Source organism: Lampris incognitus, chromosome 3, assembly GCF_029633865.1.
Source record: "Lampris incognitus isolate fLamInc1 chromosome 3, fLamInc1.hap2, whole genome shotgun sequence".
Taxonomy (NCBI): Eukaryota; Metazoa; Chordata; class Actinopteri; order Lampriformes; family Lampridae; genus Lampris; species Lampris incognitus.
Genome location: NC_079213.1, coordinates 33,805,564 through 33,821,968, shown reverse-complemented (window position 1 = coordinate 33,821,968; position 16,405 = coordinate 33,805,564).

The window sequence follows — 16,405 nt, the reverse complement described above, 5'->3', positions numbered from 1 at the left end:
ACATCTGACTGCATGTCCTCTACCATCAGAAACAGCAGAAGCTGGATTTGGGTACTCGGGACTGGGCTTCCCTAAGTGCTGAAATAGTGATGAAAAAAATAGTATTACATTTTGACATGAAGGTAAGTTACCCACTTGGTTTGCTAGGGCTTGACTGTAACATCCTAACGTTAGCAAGCTGGCTGGGTCACGAATAACAAAGCTAACATTTAGTTTGACTTTACCAACGTTGCAACCCGGAGCTGTATATCCAGACCGTAGCCACGTTAGCTTAGCTGGCTAAGCTTGGTAGCGCCACAGGTAGCTACTAGACCATAGGCCCTAACGTTAGTAGCGTACCTTACGATAATTTAGGTAAACAAGCTATTGTAACCGGTTATTTTCTTGCCCGGTGCGGGATTCGATACGGGGTGTACTGCACCACAAGGCGACATCACTGACCGCTCGACTAAAGGGTCAGACCCGTTAGCTAGGGGCTAATGTGTCTGATTAGTAGTTTACACTAACATCTGCTAACAACAGCATAACATTATTCAACAACAGCATAACATTATTTTACGGTTAATAAAAGTAATTACTGACCTTGGAGCAGACAAAGCTGTGCTTGTTGATCTTTGAGGGGTTCAACTGGATTTGAGGACGTCCACGTAGCTTTATCCACAGCCTACACTTTTCAGGGTTTGATTTTGTTTTGGAAAGGGGAAAAAAATGTACGTCTCCTTCCAACCCGGCACAACGTTTAACCATAAATAGCGAAAACTCCACAAAACCAGCTCGAAAATTAAGAAAATCTGAAACTTTCGCATCGGAGTCAACGGAGCGCCGCCATTAAAGTGTCGGACCTCTGTCGGAGCCTGTCTTATGCTGCGCTGTGACTGGCCAGTCTGCGTTTCGGGGGCGTGGCTTAGCGAAGGGTGAATTATGAGGATGAGTATCCTCGTCATCCAGGCCCGTAGCCAGAAACAAATTTTTTTTTGGGCGGGGGGGGGGGTCGGGCAACACTGCCGAAAGCTACCGGTAAATAAAATTCCCACACTGTATACTATAGCCTAATACCCAACCGTACGGTAAATGTCAACGTATTAATGGCCCATAGATAATCATCAATGCATTAATAAATAAAAGTGGGTCTTACCTTATAAAAGCAGGTCCAATCGTCTTTTATGTCTGCAAAAGATGTCCAGTACCTCTTCCGGCGTCACCACAATGTCTCTGTGCTCCGTGAGCAATGTCAGTCCATTAAGCCGTCTTTCCGTCATTGTACTGCGCATTTTGTCCTTGATCCTTCCCAGACGGGAAAAACTTCTCTCGACATGGGCACTGGTGACAGGAAGCGTGGTCAAAACGCAGAGAAGTTTGAAGATGCTTGGAAACAACTCACTGCTACAGCCATTTAATGCCTCAATGGCATTTTGTGGAACATAAATTGCATCTTTCCATTCATCCCGCCAGGTGTCAATTTCTGACTTTACAACTTCCAGATGCGGTGACACTTCGTCAGGATACAGGTTGGAGAGCGCTTGAGCTGAGCTGTCGTTCAGCATGCTGACCTTAGATGGCAGTAAGGAGCAGAGGTTGGAGATCACATTTCTGCGTTTGCTGAAGCGCTCCTTCATCTGTGATGAATAAAAGTCAAGCATGACTATGAAAAGCTTTTGCCGGTAGTGATTTTCACAGGCCTTCAATGGATCCTCATTGCAGTCCATGCCTCTTCGTGGTCGAAATTCAACCCCATACTTGGCTGCTTGGGAAGAGGTCTTTTGGAAAATCTGCCTGAACTCCATCTCAGAGTTAGCCCTCATCTCATCTACCTGCTTAATAACAGCATCAGCAGCTGAAACGCAACTCACCAAGTCACAATTTTCCTTCTGAAGGAAGGTGGACAGGTGGTAGGTTTTTGCAAGCATCTTCTCACTCACATTCATGGACAGCATGAATTCTGCATTGTCAATTGAATTAAAGAGCTGAGTGGCTTTGACAGATGTGTCTCCTGTGAAGGTTTCACTGATTTTCTGCAGGCTGGATCGCACAGGGTCTAAAAGCTCGTTGAATGTAAATATTGCGTCGTGGCGTTCGACCCATCTCGTTTCACACAACTTCGTCAGTCGCGTTTTCTTGCAGTCGGGTAAAAGACGTTCCGTCTCGTGTCGCAGACTGCATGCAGACCGCAAAGCCGAATCATGGAAAAAAGTGTAGGTTTCCGAGACAATTCCAAAGCAATTTCGCACCATTTGTACAGTGCAGCACTTGTTTAGGACCAAATTCAAACTGTGGCTGGCACAGTGCACATAAACTGCTTGCTTGTGCTTCTCTTTGATTTTAGCTTGGGCACCATTTAAACGGCCACTCATGGCAGATGCGCCGTCGTATCCCTGGCCACGTAAAAACTGTAAATCAACGCCTGCATTTGTCAACAGACTTTCGATTGAATTGGCGATTGCCTCCCCGGTTAACTTCTCGATATCAACAAAGGACAAAAAATCCTCTCTGATGCTATATTGGCTGTCATGCTGGTTCACGTATCTGACACAGACAGAAAGCTGCTCCCGCCCTGAAACATCTTTCATTTCATCTGCCAACACAGCGAAACACTGCGCGGAGTTTACTTTCTGCACCAGTTTGTTTGTTATCACATCTCCAATTATGCTGATTATTTCATTTTGTACATCAGGACTGCAGTAGCTAGCGTTTGCTGCACATTTACTCAAGTGTTGTGACAGTACTGTGTCGCCAGATGTAGCCCTAAACCTGAGTAAAGCCCTGAAATTTCCGTCATTGTGAGTTGGCTCATTCAATGTCACTGGTCCTGAATCAATATCACCTCTCAGGGCGAGTTCTTGGCGACCGCAAAAAAATCAACGTTGCAATGATGCTTTTGAGTTTTTCTCTGTTTTCTTGGACTCGCTTTTTTTCTCTCAGAATCTAGCCTCAGTGAAATTGCATCCATTTTATTGTTGAGAACCATTTGGAAATTGTCCGCTTTCAAACATGCATCCTTGTGATATGCCTTTTGTGCATGGTCTTTGAACGTCTCTAAAGCATGTCTCCAGTCTGAGAAGTGGACATTAATTAGCTTGCCAGCTTTTCTGTGCCCTCCCTTGCCCACATGCTCGACTGCAAACGCAACACAGTGCTTACAGAAACAACCGTCGGACCTTGTTGAGTATACTAGCCAGCTAAACTGGTCAATCCAATGACGTTGGAAACGTAGTTTACCTCCTAGTTTTGTAGGGAATGTTTGTCCGATATTGGCCGTCCAGTCCAGTGAGTATATTTCTCATCTCTGTTCGTCTGATATTTTCCCACCAATATAATCCACAAAGTCGTGTGAAAACGTTTCCGAGGTAGAGGACGGCGGGTCTGCTAACTCTGGCTCCGTTTCCGAGGAGGAGGGCAGTGGGTCTGCTAACACTTGCTCCGGAAAATCGGTAACGTTAGTGACCAGATCGTCTGTAATGTTCTTGTTTTTCTTTTTTGAGTCGGGACACGTTGAAACAAAAACAAAAAAATCACTGATTTTACGAATATTAACTTTACTGCTCTTGCCTGATTTACAGGTAGCTTTCGGCGGCTCCATTGCTTTTGAAAAGCAAACTATAGATCGACCATTTAGCTAGCATAACCAGTGGCACGTTGCTTAGCTGTCTCGTCAGACCCCTGAGCCAATCAAAAGCGTGTGATTTTATTTGTTTTACGAAAAAGACCAATAAGATACATCATGTTTGGAAACAAATTAACTGACAGGTTTAACGCCTGCCAGTCACGATAGATGCAGTGTATGAGTAGGCTAGAGGGGCGGTGACAAATAATCAAAACGATAACTAAATAATTATTGGTGCCATTTCAGATGGGCCGTGGGGTTTCGGGGGGGGGGGTTCAGACACGAAAACCACCTACCTGGCTACGTGCCTGTCGTCATCTGAAAAATACGCCAGTCAATAGCGCGCGCCAACAAACAGGAAACTGATATGACCGCTGCATTAGAAACCGGAAGTCAGTGGACTACAGTTATGCACAGCGATTCAAAATGTGGAAAACACCAGTCGGAGCCCCTGGATGCGGTTTGCCGGGCTCGTGTTTTGGCTCTAATAATTAAAGCCACTGCAATTAAAAACCAAAAAGAATAGACAAATGGCTGCCTACTTTACCTAGAGTGAGAAGGAAAGATAGTCTGAGGAGGAAAGTTGTTTTTAGTTAATCAGAATAAGAAAATTGTAGCCTTATTAGATATTAACAGCTATGAAAAGAGCAAGATGATTGAAGATGAATTCAGACCGTGGGCGCAGGCTTCAACTACAGGAGCAACATGCAAACCCATTTAATGAAAAAAGATAAAAATTAAGTCTCATTCCTACCATAAGGAGAAGCAGATAGCGTCATCTCAGCAGTCGTATTAGCAGGTGGACCTCTGATGGACTGCTCCGGAGACTCAGCTGCATCAAGACAATCCATTAATCAAACGTTTTCACGGCTCCCCCCTGAATTATGTTGACTCAAAAAAGATCAATTTCAGGATATTTTTGTTGTCACCAAATCTCTTCTTACCACGCAAAAGTCCATGGCCCAACACTGAGCTGTAAACAAAGACTAAGACAAACATCTGGCTGGCCCTTAATGACATGGGCGCTTTCCAGATCGACAAGAGCTCATGTTTGCGCCCAACACTCTTCTTCATGACTCCTGTCAAACTCCTGTCTAATCATGTTCCTCCAAAACACCTGATAATCGTCAGCTGAGTGGGAGTGTTTGTGCTCTCTACCGCCATCTGGCGTATAGGCTGTGTTATCAACTTTAAAGCGTATCTTCGCTGGTATGGATAAAATGTGAGATTTAGAACAGCATCTCACGTTGACACGAAGAGATCAAAGCAATCTGCCCAGTCTAGGAAGAGAAGTACAAAAGTGGACTAGCATATGGTTTATTTGTTAGCACCGCCATCCCCCAGTAAGAGGGGATGTGGTCTTGACTGCCTGTATGAATGACTGGTGTGTGCAGGCACTGTAGTGGACTTGAGGCCCAGATGGAGGAATGGATGGGAGAACTTGAGGAAAGGCGGACATGAGTTCCACTTAGAGAAGCACTAGTTGTGTAATGACTTTTAACATGGCTATTTGAGCTGTTTGTGTAAAATATTGAATTTTATTTAGTTATATTATTTTGTATGCTAACCCAGCCACTGAGGATGCACAAGCCAGTGCATCCTTAGTGCCGGTCCCAAGCCCGGACAAATGGGGAGGGTTGCGTCAGGAAGGGCATCCGGCGTAAAATCTTTGCCAAATCAAATATGCGGATCATAAATAAGACTTACATACCGGATCGGTCGAGGCCCGGGTTACCAACGACCGCCACCGGTACTGTTAACCAGCAGGGTGTCGGTGGAAACTATGCTACTGTTGGGCGAAGGAGAAGGAGAGGGGGAAAGCATGTCCAGAGGCAGCTAGACAGGAGGAAGGGTAGGCATATGGAGGTGAGAGTTGGAACTTTGAATGTTGGCACTATGACTGGTAAAGGGAGAGAGCTGGCTGACATGATGGAAAGAAGAAAGGTAGGCATACTGTGTGTGTAAGAGACCAGGTGGAAGGGGAGTAAGGCCAGGAGTATCGGAGGTGGGTTCAAACCCTTCTACCATGGTGTGAATGGGAGGAGTAATGGGGTAGGGGTAATTCTGAAGGAAGAGTTTGTCAAGAGCGTGCTGGAGGTGAAGAGAGTGTCAGACAGAGTGATGAGTATGAAGCTGGAAATTGAAGGTTTATTGCTGAATGTTATCAGCGCATATGCCCCGCAAGTTGGGTGTGAGATGGATGAAAAAGAAGAATTCTGGAATGAGTTGGACGACATGGTGGAGAGGGTACCCAAGGCGGAGAGAGTGGTGATTGGAGCGGACTTCAATGGACATGTTGGTGAAGGGAACAGAGGTGATGAGGAGGTGATGGGAAAGTATGGAGTCTAGAAGAGAAATGTGGAAGGACAGATGGTGGTCGATTTTGTGAAAAGGATGGAAATGGCTGTGGTGAATACATATTTCAAGAAGAGGGAGGAACACAGGGTGATGTACAAGAGTGGAGGAAAGTGCACACAGGTGGACTATATCTTATGTAGAAGGCGCCATCTAAAAGGGAGTGGAGACTGCAAGGTGGTGACAGGGGAGAACGTAGCTAGGCAGCATCGGATGGTGGTCTGTAGGATGACTTTGGAGACCAAGAAAAGGAAGCGAGTGAAGACACAGCCGAAGATCAAATGGTGGAAGTTGAAGAAGGAAGACTGTTGTGTGGAGTTCAGGCAGGAGTTAAGACAGGCACTGGGTGGTAGTGAAGAGTTGCCAGATGGCTGGAAAACCACTGCAGAAATAGTGAGGGAGACAGCTAGGAAGGTACTTGGTGTGTCATCAGGACAGAGGAAGGAAGACAAGGAGACTTGGTGGTAGAATGAGGAAGTGCAGCAAATTATACAGAGGAAAAGATTGGCAAAGAAGAAGTGGGATAGTAAGAGAGATGAAGAAAGTAGACAGGAGTACAAGGAGATGCAGCGTAAAGCAAAGAGAGAGGTGGTAAAGGCAAAGGAAAAGGCGTATGGTGAGTTGTATGACAGATTAGACACTAAGGAAGGAGAAAAGGACTTGTACCGATTGGCTAGACAGAGGGACCAAGCTGCAAAGGATGTGCAGCAAGTTAGGGCGATCAAGGATAGAGATGGAAATGTGCTGACAAGCGAGGAGAGTGTGCTAAGAAGGTGGAAGGAATACTTTGAGGGGCTGATGAATGAAGAAAATGAGAGAGAGAGAAGGTTGAATGATGTAGGGATAGTGAATCAGGAAGTTCAGCGGATTAGCAAGGAGGAAGTGAGGGCAGCTATGAAGAGGATGAAGAGTGGAAAGGCAGTTGGTCCTGATGAGATACCTGTGGAGGCATGGAGATGTTTAGGAGAGATGGCAGTGGAGTTTTTAATGAGATTGTTTAACACAATCCTGGAAAGTGAGAGGATGCCTGAGGAGTGGAGAAGAAGCATACTGGTACCGATTTTCAAGAACAAGGGCGATGTGCAGAACTGTAACAACTACAGAGGTATAAAGTTGATCAGCCACAGCATGAAGATTTGGGAAAGAGTAATAGAAGCTAGGTTAAGAGGAGAGGTGACGATCAGCGAGCAGCAGTATGGTTTCATGCCACGAAAGAGCACCACAGATGCGATGTTTGCTTTGAGAATGTTGATATAGAAGTATAGAGAAGGCCAGAAAGAGTTGCATTGTGTCTTTGTAGATTTAGAGAAAGCTTATGACAGAGTGCCGAGAGAGGAGGTGTGGTATTGTATGAGGAAGTCAGGAGTTGCAGAGAAGTATGTAGGAGTGGTGGAGGATACGTATGAGGGAAGTGTGACAATGGTGAGGTGTGCGGTTGGAATGACAGATGGGTTCAAGGTGGAGGTGGGATTACATCAAGGATCGGCTCTTAGCCCTTTCTTGTTTGCAATGGTGATGGACAGGTTGACGGACAAGATCAGGCAGGAGTCTCCATGGACGATGATGTTCGCGGATGACATTGTGATCTGTAGTGAGAGTAGGGTGCAGGTTGAGGAGAGCCTGGAGAGGTGGAGGTATGCACTGGAGAGAAGAGGAATGAAAGTCAGTAGGAGAAAGACGGAATACCTATGCGTGAATGAGAGAGAGGACAGTGGAATGGTCAGGATGCAAGGAGTGGAGGTGACAAAGGCATTTGAGTTTAAATACTTGGGGTCAACTGTCCAAAGTAACGGGGAGTGCAGTAGAGAGGTGAAAAAGAGAGTGCAGGCGGGTTGGAGTTGGTGGAGAAGTGTGTCAGGAGTGATTTGCGACAGAAGGGTATCAGCAAGAGTTAAAGGGAAAGTTTACAAGATGGTTGTGAGACCAGCTATGTTATATGGTTTGGAGACAGTGGCACTGACGAAAAGACAGGAGGCGGAGCTGGAGGTGGCAGAGTTGAAGATGCTAAGATTTTCACTGGGAGTAACGAAGGACAGGATTAGGAACGATTATATTAGAGGGACCGCTCAGGTTGGACGGTTTGGAGACAAAGCAAGAGAGGCAAGATTGAGATGGCTTGGACATGTGTGGAGGAGAGATGCTGAGTATATTGGGAGAAGGATGCTGAATATGGAGCTGCCAGGGAAGAGGAGAAGAGGAAGGCCAACGAGGAGGTTTATGGATGTGGTGAGGAAAGACATGCAGGTGGCTGGTGTGACAGAGGAAGATGCAGAAGACAGGAAGAAATGGAAACGGATGATCCGCTGTGGCGACCCCTAACGGGAGCAGCCGAAAGTAGTAGAAGTAGATTTTGTATGCTAAGATTTTCATTGGGAGTAATGAAGAAGGACAGGATTAGGAACGAGTATATTAGAGGGGCAGCTCAGGTTGGACGGTTTGAGGACAAAGCAAGAGAGGCAATATGGAGATGGTTTGGACATGTGTGGAGGAGAGATGCTGGGTATATTGGGAGAAGGACGCTGAATATGGAGCTGCCAGGGAAGAGGAGGAGAAGAAGAAGGCCGAAAAGAAGGTTTATGGATGTGGTGAGGGAGGACATGCTGGTGGCTGGTGTGACAGAGGAAGATGCAGAGGACAGGAAGAGATGGAAACGGATGATCCGCTGTGGAGACTCCTAATGGGAGGAGGAAGAGGAAGAAGAAGAAGAAAAAGACGCCGACGACGACCCTTAAAAGTTTAACTAAGGAATTGGAGTTTGAGTGACTGTGCCATCACTGTGTGTGTGTGTGTGATTGACTCTGTTATTAATTCAATTTGCATATTAAATAAATCCATAGACCTAATTTAAAATGAAAGGGTAGCGAATCTGGATTTACATTGTTTATTAGTTCGGCCCTGTGATGGACTGGCGGCCTGTCCAGGTTGTCTCCCCACCTGCCGCCCAGTGACTGCTGGGATAGGCTCCAGCATCCCGCGACCCTGAGTAGGATAAGCGGCTTGGTTCGTAGATGGATGGATATTAGTGGGCTAATTTACAGTCTTCCCTGAGACCTGTGTGACATAGAGGGAAGGGGAGGACTAATACTGTCTCCATCTGTGCATCCGCACACTGCGCTTCAGCATTTACAGTACAAAATAACAGTGACTGTCAGAACATGCCACTTCTGCAGGCCAAAAATATCTCAAACTTGAACAATCACAAAGTTTTTTTTTTTGTTTTTTTTGTTTTTTTAACATTGGCATGTTTCCGTTGCCTGAAATCATGCATTTACCCTTTCTGGACGTTAGTGCCTCTTCTTGGAACATTAAATGCCAACCATTTATATGTTCTGCTAATTTCGGCCACATAATTTGTGTGCCGGTGTGGGAAGATGGCGGCGCAAATTCACGTTTGCAGCGGCCTCACCCAGTAGCGTCCATGCAGTGTTTTTGTCCACATCTGCATCTAAGTTTGTTTTCGTTTGATGGTTGAGAGAGCTTGGTCTGCTGGATCCTGTGGGCCCAGGGACCACGGCCCAAAGAGGTAACACAGAGGGCGGTCTGACAGAACGCGGAAGCAGGCAGGCTAAGCTAACTGCTAGCCCATGCAGACCGGTAGTTCCGATAACACCGAGAGCAGTCTGGTGGCGGCCTCGCCTAGCCTTGACTGTGTTTTTAGTGTTGTTGTGTGGAGTGCGGGGAGGTGTGTCGAAGGTGTCTGGCTGGGAGATCTGGCGTTGGATCGGTTGAGGGAGCCTGGTCTGCTGCGTCCTGTTGGCCCAAGGACCACGGTGAGGAAACACCGATGGCGGTCTGACAGGACGCGGAAGCAGGGCAGGCTACGCTAACTGCTAGCCCATGCAGACCGGCAGTTCCGACAGTCATCCTGGCTGGCGTTCGTTCCCTTGGACAGCGATTTTTATTTTAGATATATGTGTTAGTTTGGATATATATGTTAGTTTGGATATATGTGTTAGTTTGGATATATGTGTTAGTTTGGATATATGTGTTGGTTTGGATATATGTGTTAGTTTGGATATACGTATGTGTTTGTAATGAAACGGTTTCCTTTATTTTTAGAGCCTCCCTGCCACTAGGGGCATCGTTCCATTATCTTGAGTATGTTGCCTTCTAGTGGCATAGATAAGTACCGCGGTTTCAGCTACTTCCTTTTCCTCCTCTTCCTTTTCCTGTGACAACGAGAACATTGTGTGACAACACAGCAATATTCATGCGCCATCATTAGCCATCACCTAGTTTCTACCCCTTTGAGTGGCAATATCTGTAAGTAAAGCTATTGTCCATCATTGCTAGAATCTTTATTTTGAAGTATTTTTTTACGTATTTGCTACAGTTTGTACAATTTTGGTAACACGTATGACAGCACATTTTAATGATGGTATTCAGGCTATACTTTTGATGCTAGCGTAAATACAGTGTTCAGTGCTATACCTGATTATTTACAACTTACATTTTATTCCTGCAAAGAAAATGTTAGTTTTATACTTAGCTTTGTTTCCTGAAAAATAGAGGATTAGTTATCCTAACTGTAACTCTAGATTGAGTAAGCTATTTTGTATTGTATACTGATGTATGCTTTTCTGTATGTTTATTTTCAGTTTCACACTTCCTTGTTATTAAATCCCGTCCATATACAACGCTGGTCTGTTCCTTGGAGGATATGATGCCAGGGAGAGTTTAGCTGGCTGTAAAACCTAATACAGGACAAGATTCACATTAGGTGTAGCAGTACAGTGAAAAGATAGCACTTTGCGAGGGGCGTCAACTAGCTGTCGGACTCAGCCAGAGGTCAGTAACTGACAAAGCCTTTTCAAGTCAAGCACTCATCGACATAATGGAACATTTAGAGGCTCAAGGTCAAGACAGCGAGGAGAATAAGTCACTCTCCTCTCACTCCTTAAAGTCCTCAAAATCTTCAAAAAAGCTGAGTGTTAGATCGTCAGCAGGATCCTCAAAAAGATCGTCTGCATCAACTAGAGCCAGTATGGCAGCAGCACTAGCACTGGCTGAAGCACAGGCTGCTAAAGCCAGAGCAGCCTACGCTGACCAAGAAATGAACATTAAATTAGAGAAAGCTCGCACAGAAGCTAATGCAAATGTTGAAAAGGTCCGCTTACATGCAACTCTTGATGCACTTCAAGCCAAGAAAGAAGCTGACGCTTTCATGGCCAAAGCAGAGGTAATGCAATCTGCTGCTGCTCAGTTTATTGCAGAGCAAAGTGAAGAGTTAGAGTTCTTGCCCATCCATGTAACCCCAGAGCAGAAAGTGAGTGAGTACATAAATAAACACTCAAGCAACTACACTGAGCTCACGCAGACAGAAAGACATGTCACTCAGCATGATGACGTCACCCCTCAGCAAAAACAGGTGACACCTTCACCAGAATTCACATCTTACTTCAGACAAGATCCAAATCAGTACCACTCATCACCACCAGAGGGCAGTAAACCGGCGCTGCAAAGAGAGACACTTCAACAATGTCTTTCCTACAGCGAGCCACAACCACAGTGGAGGTGTAACCCAAAACCTGCACCTACTGACAACACCACCAGTGACCTCGCCAGGTTCCTAGCAAAGAGCCAGCTGGTAACTGGAAGACTGACTAAGTTTGATGACAAGCCGGAGAATTATCTCAGCAGGAAGGCTGCCTTTCAGAGTACCATTGCAGACCTTGGTCTTACTGCCAGTGAAGAAGTAAACTTGCTCATCAAGTGGCTGGGCCCAGAGTTTTCAGAACATGCTAGAAGGGTCAAAGCAGTCAACATACGTCATCCATCTATTGGTCTAGGTATGATCTGACAAGACTCGAAGAATGCTATGACTCAACAGAGGCAATAGAAAGAGCCTTGTTCTCTAGAATAGAGAACTTCCCAAAGCTCTCCAGCAAAGAACCTCAAAAGCTCCGCGAGCTATCAGACTTGCTCTTAGAACTGTCAGCTGCAAAGCCAGATGGATATTTACCTGGTTTAAGTTACCTCGACACAGCCAAGGGAGTAGGTCCAATTGTGGAGAAGCTACCCTTTCACATCCAAGAAAAGTGGACAAAAGTTGGGTCAGCATTTAAAGAAGAGCATAGAGTGGCCTTCCCACCTTTCTCTGTCTTTTCTGAGTTTGTGCAGAAAGAGGCCAGAACAAGGAATGACCCAAGCTTTACAACAGCTTCTATCGCCTCTGTCAGCTTCAACAAAGAAAAGCCTCTGCGTAATTACAACAGACAGCCATCAGTTACAGTGCACAAGACAGACGTGTCAGCAGAGGTAACCACAAAAGTAGAAAGGGTAGTTGAAGATCTAAACAGACACTGTCCTATACATCACAAGCCGCACCCACTGAAAAGATGTAGAGGTTTCAGGATGATGCTGCTTGAAGACCGAAAGAAGTTCATCAAAGTCAGTAACATCTGCTACCGTTGCCTTGCATCCACCAGTCACCAGGCAAAGGACTGTAATGTCACCATCAGGTGTGTGGAGTGTGAGAGTGAGAGGCACTTGGCAGCTCTTCACCCTGGCCCAGCACCACGGACAACCGAGCCCCTCTCTGCCCCTAAACAGCATGGCGGGGAGGAAGCAAGCTCATCAAAGCTGGATGTTACAACAACGTGTACAAAGGTATGTGGAAATGGATTCACAGGAAAATCCTGCTCGAAGATTTGCCTTGTGCATGTCTTCCCTGAAGGTCAGCAACATAACAACAAGAAGATGTATGCAACTGTGGACGACCAAAGTAATCTGTCTCTTGCAAAGACTGAGTTTTTTTTACATGTTTGACATTCAAAGCACAGTTGAACCATACACCCTGAAGACCTGTGCTGGCGTAGTAGAAACATCAGGTAGAAGAGCTACACGCTACAGAGTCAGTAGATGGGAAAATTAGTTTTCCTCTCCCTACGCTCATTGAGTGTAATGCTATCCCTAACAACAGGGAAGAAATACCCACTCCTGAAGCTGCAGTACACCACCGCCATCTGAGGTCAATAGCTGCTGAGATACTGCCCCTCGACCTAGATGCAGACATCCTCCTGCTCATTGGACAGAGCCTTCTGAGAGCTCACAAGGTGAGAAAGCAGCTCAGTGGCAGAGACAATGACCCATACGCACAGAAGCTTGACCTGGGCTGGGTTATCATAGGCGATGTGTGCCTCGGCAGTGCTCACAAGCCAACTAAAGTGAGTGCTCTAAAAACGCATGTATTAGATAATGGACACCCAAGCCTTCTCCCCCCTGTGACAGCCACATCAATGTGAAGGAGAACTTCAGTCTGAGTTACTCGAAAGCCACTCCCCATCAACTTCAAGCTTCAAGCCCATACTCAAGACCCCCTGAAGAGAGTTTAGGAGAGACAGTCTTTCGCTGCACTGATACCGACAACCAGCTTGCGCCATCTGTCGAAGACATGCTCTTTCTGAAGAAGATGGAAGGAGTCTTCAAAAATGAAACTAACAGCTGGGTCGCCCCATTACCGATTCGCAGCCCCAGACGTCTACTCCCAGACAACAGACCCTATGCCTACAAGCGGCTTATGTCTCTTCGACGCCAGATGGATAAGAAGGAAGACATGAGAGATCACCTTGTCGAGTTCATACAGAAAATGCTCGATAACAATCATGCAGCGCTGGCACCACCTTGTGACAAAGATAAAGAGATATGGTATCTTCCCACTTTTGGTGTCTACCACCCACAGAAGCCTGGTAAAATTCGTGTGGTGTTTGACTCGAGTGCACAGTTTAATGGAGTGTCTTTTAACGACGTGCTGCTTTTGGGGCCAGACCTCAACAACACCCTTTTGGGTGTGCTTCTCCGCTTCCGAAAGGAACCTGTTGCTGTCACAGCAGACACAGAGCAGATGTTCTACTGTTTTGTTGTTCAGGAAGATCACAGAGATTTTCTTCGCTTTCTCTGGTATCAGGACAATGACATCAGCAAAGATGGAGTAGTCAGGAAAGTGGAGGTCAAGCTTACCCGTCACAAGACTACTAAGACTTTCTCCAGACCCATCTCAGAGTGTATTCTTCTCTTGTCTCCAGAAGATTAGATTATGTAAATGTTTATTATGGCATTTTAAATAATGCCAGACGGGGAGTGTAATGGGGCGGTTTCCTTTATTTTTAGAGCCTCCCTGCCACTAGGGGCATCGTTCCATTATCTTGAGTATGTTGCCTTCTAGTGGCATAGATAAGTTTCAGCTACTTCCTTTTCCTCCTCTTCCTTTTCCTGTGACAACGAGAACGTTGTGTGACAACACAGCAATATTCATGCTCCATCATTAGCCATCACCTAGTTTCTACCCCTTTGAGTGGCAATATCTGTAAGTAAAGCTATTATCCATCCTTGCTAGAATCTTTATTTTGAAGTATTTTTTACGTATTTGCTACAGTTTGTATAATTTTGGTAACACGTATGACAGCATATTTTAATGATGGTATTCAGGCTATACTTTTGATGCTAGCGTAAATACAGTGTTCAGTGCTATACCCGATTAGTTACAACTTACATTTTATTCCTGCAAAGAAAATGTTAGTTTTATACTTAGCTTTGTTTCCTGAAAAATAGAGGATTAATTATCCTAACTGTAACTCTAGATTGAGTAAGATAGTTTGTATTGTATACTGATGTATGCTTTTCTGTATGTTTATTTTCAGTTTCACACTTCCTTGGTATTAAATCCCGTCCATATACAACGCTGGTCTGTTCCTTGGAGGATATGATGCCAGGGAGAGTTTAGCTGGCTGTAAAACCTAATATAGGACAAGATTCACATTAGGTGTAGCAGTACATTGTTCGTTTTTGGATATATGTGTTGGTTTGGATATATGTGTTAGTTTGGATATATGTGTTAGTTTGGATATATGTGTTGGTTTGGATATATGTGTTAGTTTGGATATATGTGTTAGTTTGGATATATGTGTTGGTTTGGATAGATGTGTTAGTTTGGATATATGTGTTGGTTTGGATATATGTGTTAGTTTGGATATATGTGTTAGTTTGGATATATGTGTTGGTTTGGATAGATGTGTTAGTTTGGATATATGTGTTGGTTTGGATATATATGTTAGTTTGGATATAGTATATGTTGGTTTGGATATATGTGTTGGTTTGGATATATATGTTAGTTTGGATATAGTATATGTTAGTTTGGATATATGTGTTGGTTTGGATATATGTGTTGGTTTGGATATATGTGTTGGTTTGGATATGTGTGTTGGTTTATATGTGTTGGTTTGGATATATGTGTTGGTTTGGATATATATGTTAGTTTGGATATAGTATATGTTAGTTTGGATATATGTGTTGGTTTGGATATATGTGTTGGTTTGGATATGTGTGTTGGTTTATATGTGTTGGTTTGGATATATATGTTAGTTTGGATATATGTGTTCTTGTAGTTTTTGTCTTTGTGTTGCACTGCTGTGGGCTGTGGGAAATTATATTTTGTTTCATTTCATGTGCGCAAGTGCATGAAATGAAACGACAAATAAAGTATTTCTGATTCTGGTAATGTTTTTTGACATGTTCCCCTGCAAGAATATTTCAGATCCGCTTGTATTTTCTTTCAAGTTGTATTTTTTCCACATTCCACTACCATTATCTCAATATCCACGAGGAGAACGTTTCTAAAATATGGCCCAAATATCTGATACAACAAAAAATGAATCACGGCATTTAGTCACAGTGCTCCTTCAAAGGATAGCAAAGTGAATCATCATCTGATTGCTCTAAAATTTAAACAAGCACAGCTCCACCTACCTTCCTTGAACCTGGACTCACCAAGTCTCGAGAAGATGATCCATGCATGCATCTCCTCAAGTGGAACATTTTTGTCCTATGATCGGGTTAATAACTTGGGGGGGACTGATGTGTTTTGGACTTGTTCACGTATTCCCCATAGAGATGAATGGCAGAATGTTGACGATTGTAATTTTTTGCTTCAAGTGCTTTAACTTAAAAACGTCGATTACATCGAGATAGCTGTAACAACTGGGCTACCTACAAGCTAGCACACTCATAATGCTCTTAGCTCACTTATCCGTCTCAAGCTGTTAAAAACTCCCTCCAGCTTCAAATTTAAAAATAATTTCTCTCTCTCTCTCTTGCGCCAGCGTATGATAGCTATGCTAATATGGTGCAAACTACTAATAAGACACGTTAGTTCCTATCTATCTTGCCCGGTGCGGGATTCGATACGGAATGTACTGCGCCACAAGGCGACGTCACTAACCGTTCGACTAAACGGTCAAACCCGTTAGCTAGGGACTAACGTGTGTTATTAGTAGTATACAATGGTAAAGTTAGCCCAGATGTCTTCACTACGTAACTTCTCTCAGCTTGTAAGTCAACATCAGTTTTTAAAAAACAGGCTGAATATCAAACACGTCTTAAGACTTCATTCATGTGTTAAGGGTTTAATTACAGGTATCCACTGGAGTTTCTGACCACTAGTGGCGCTACAGA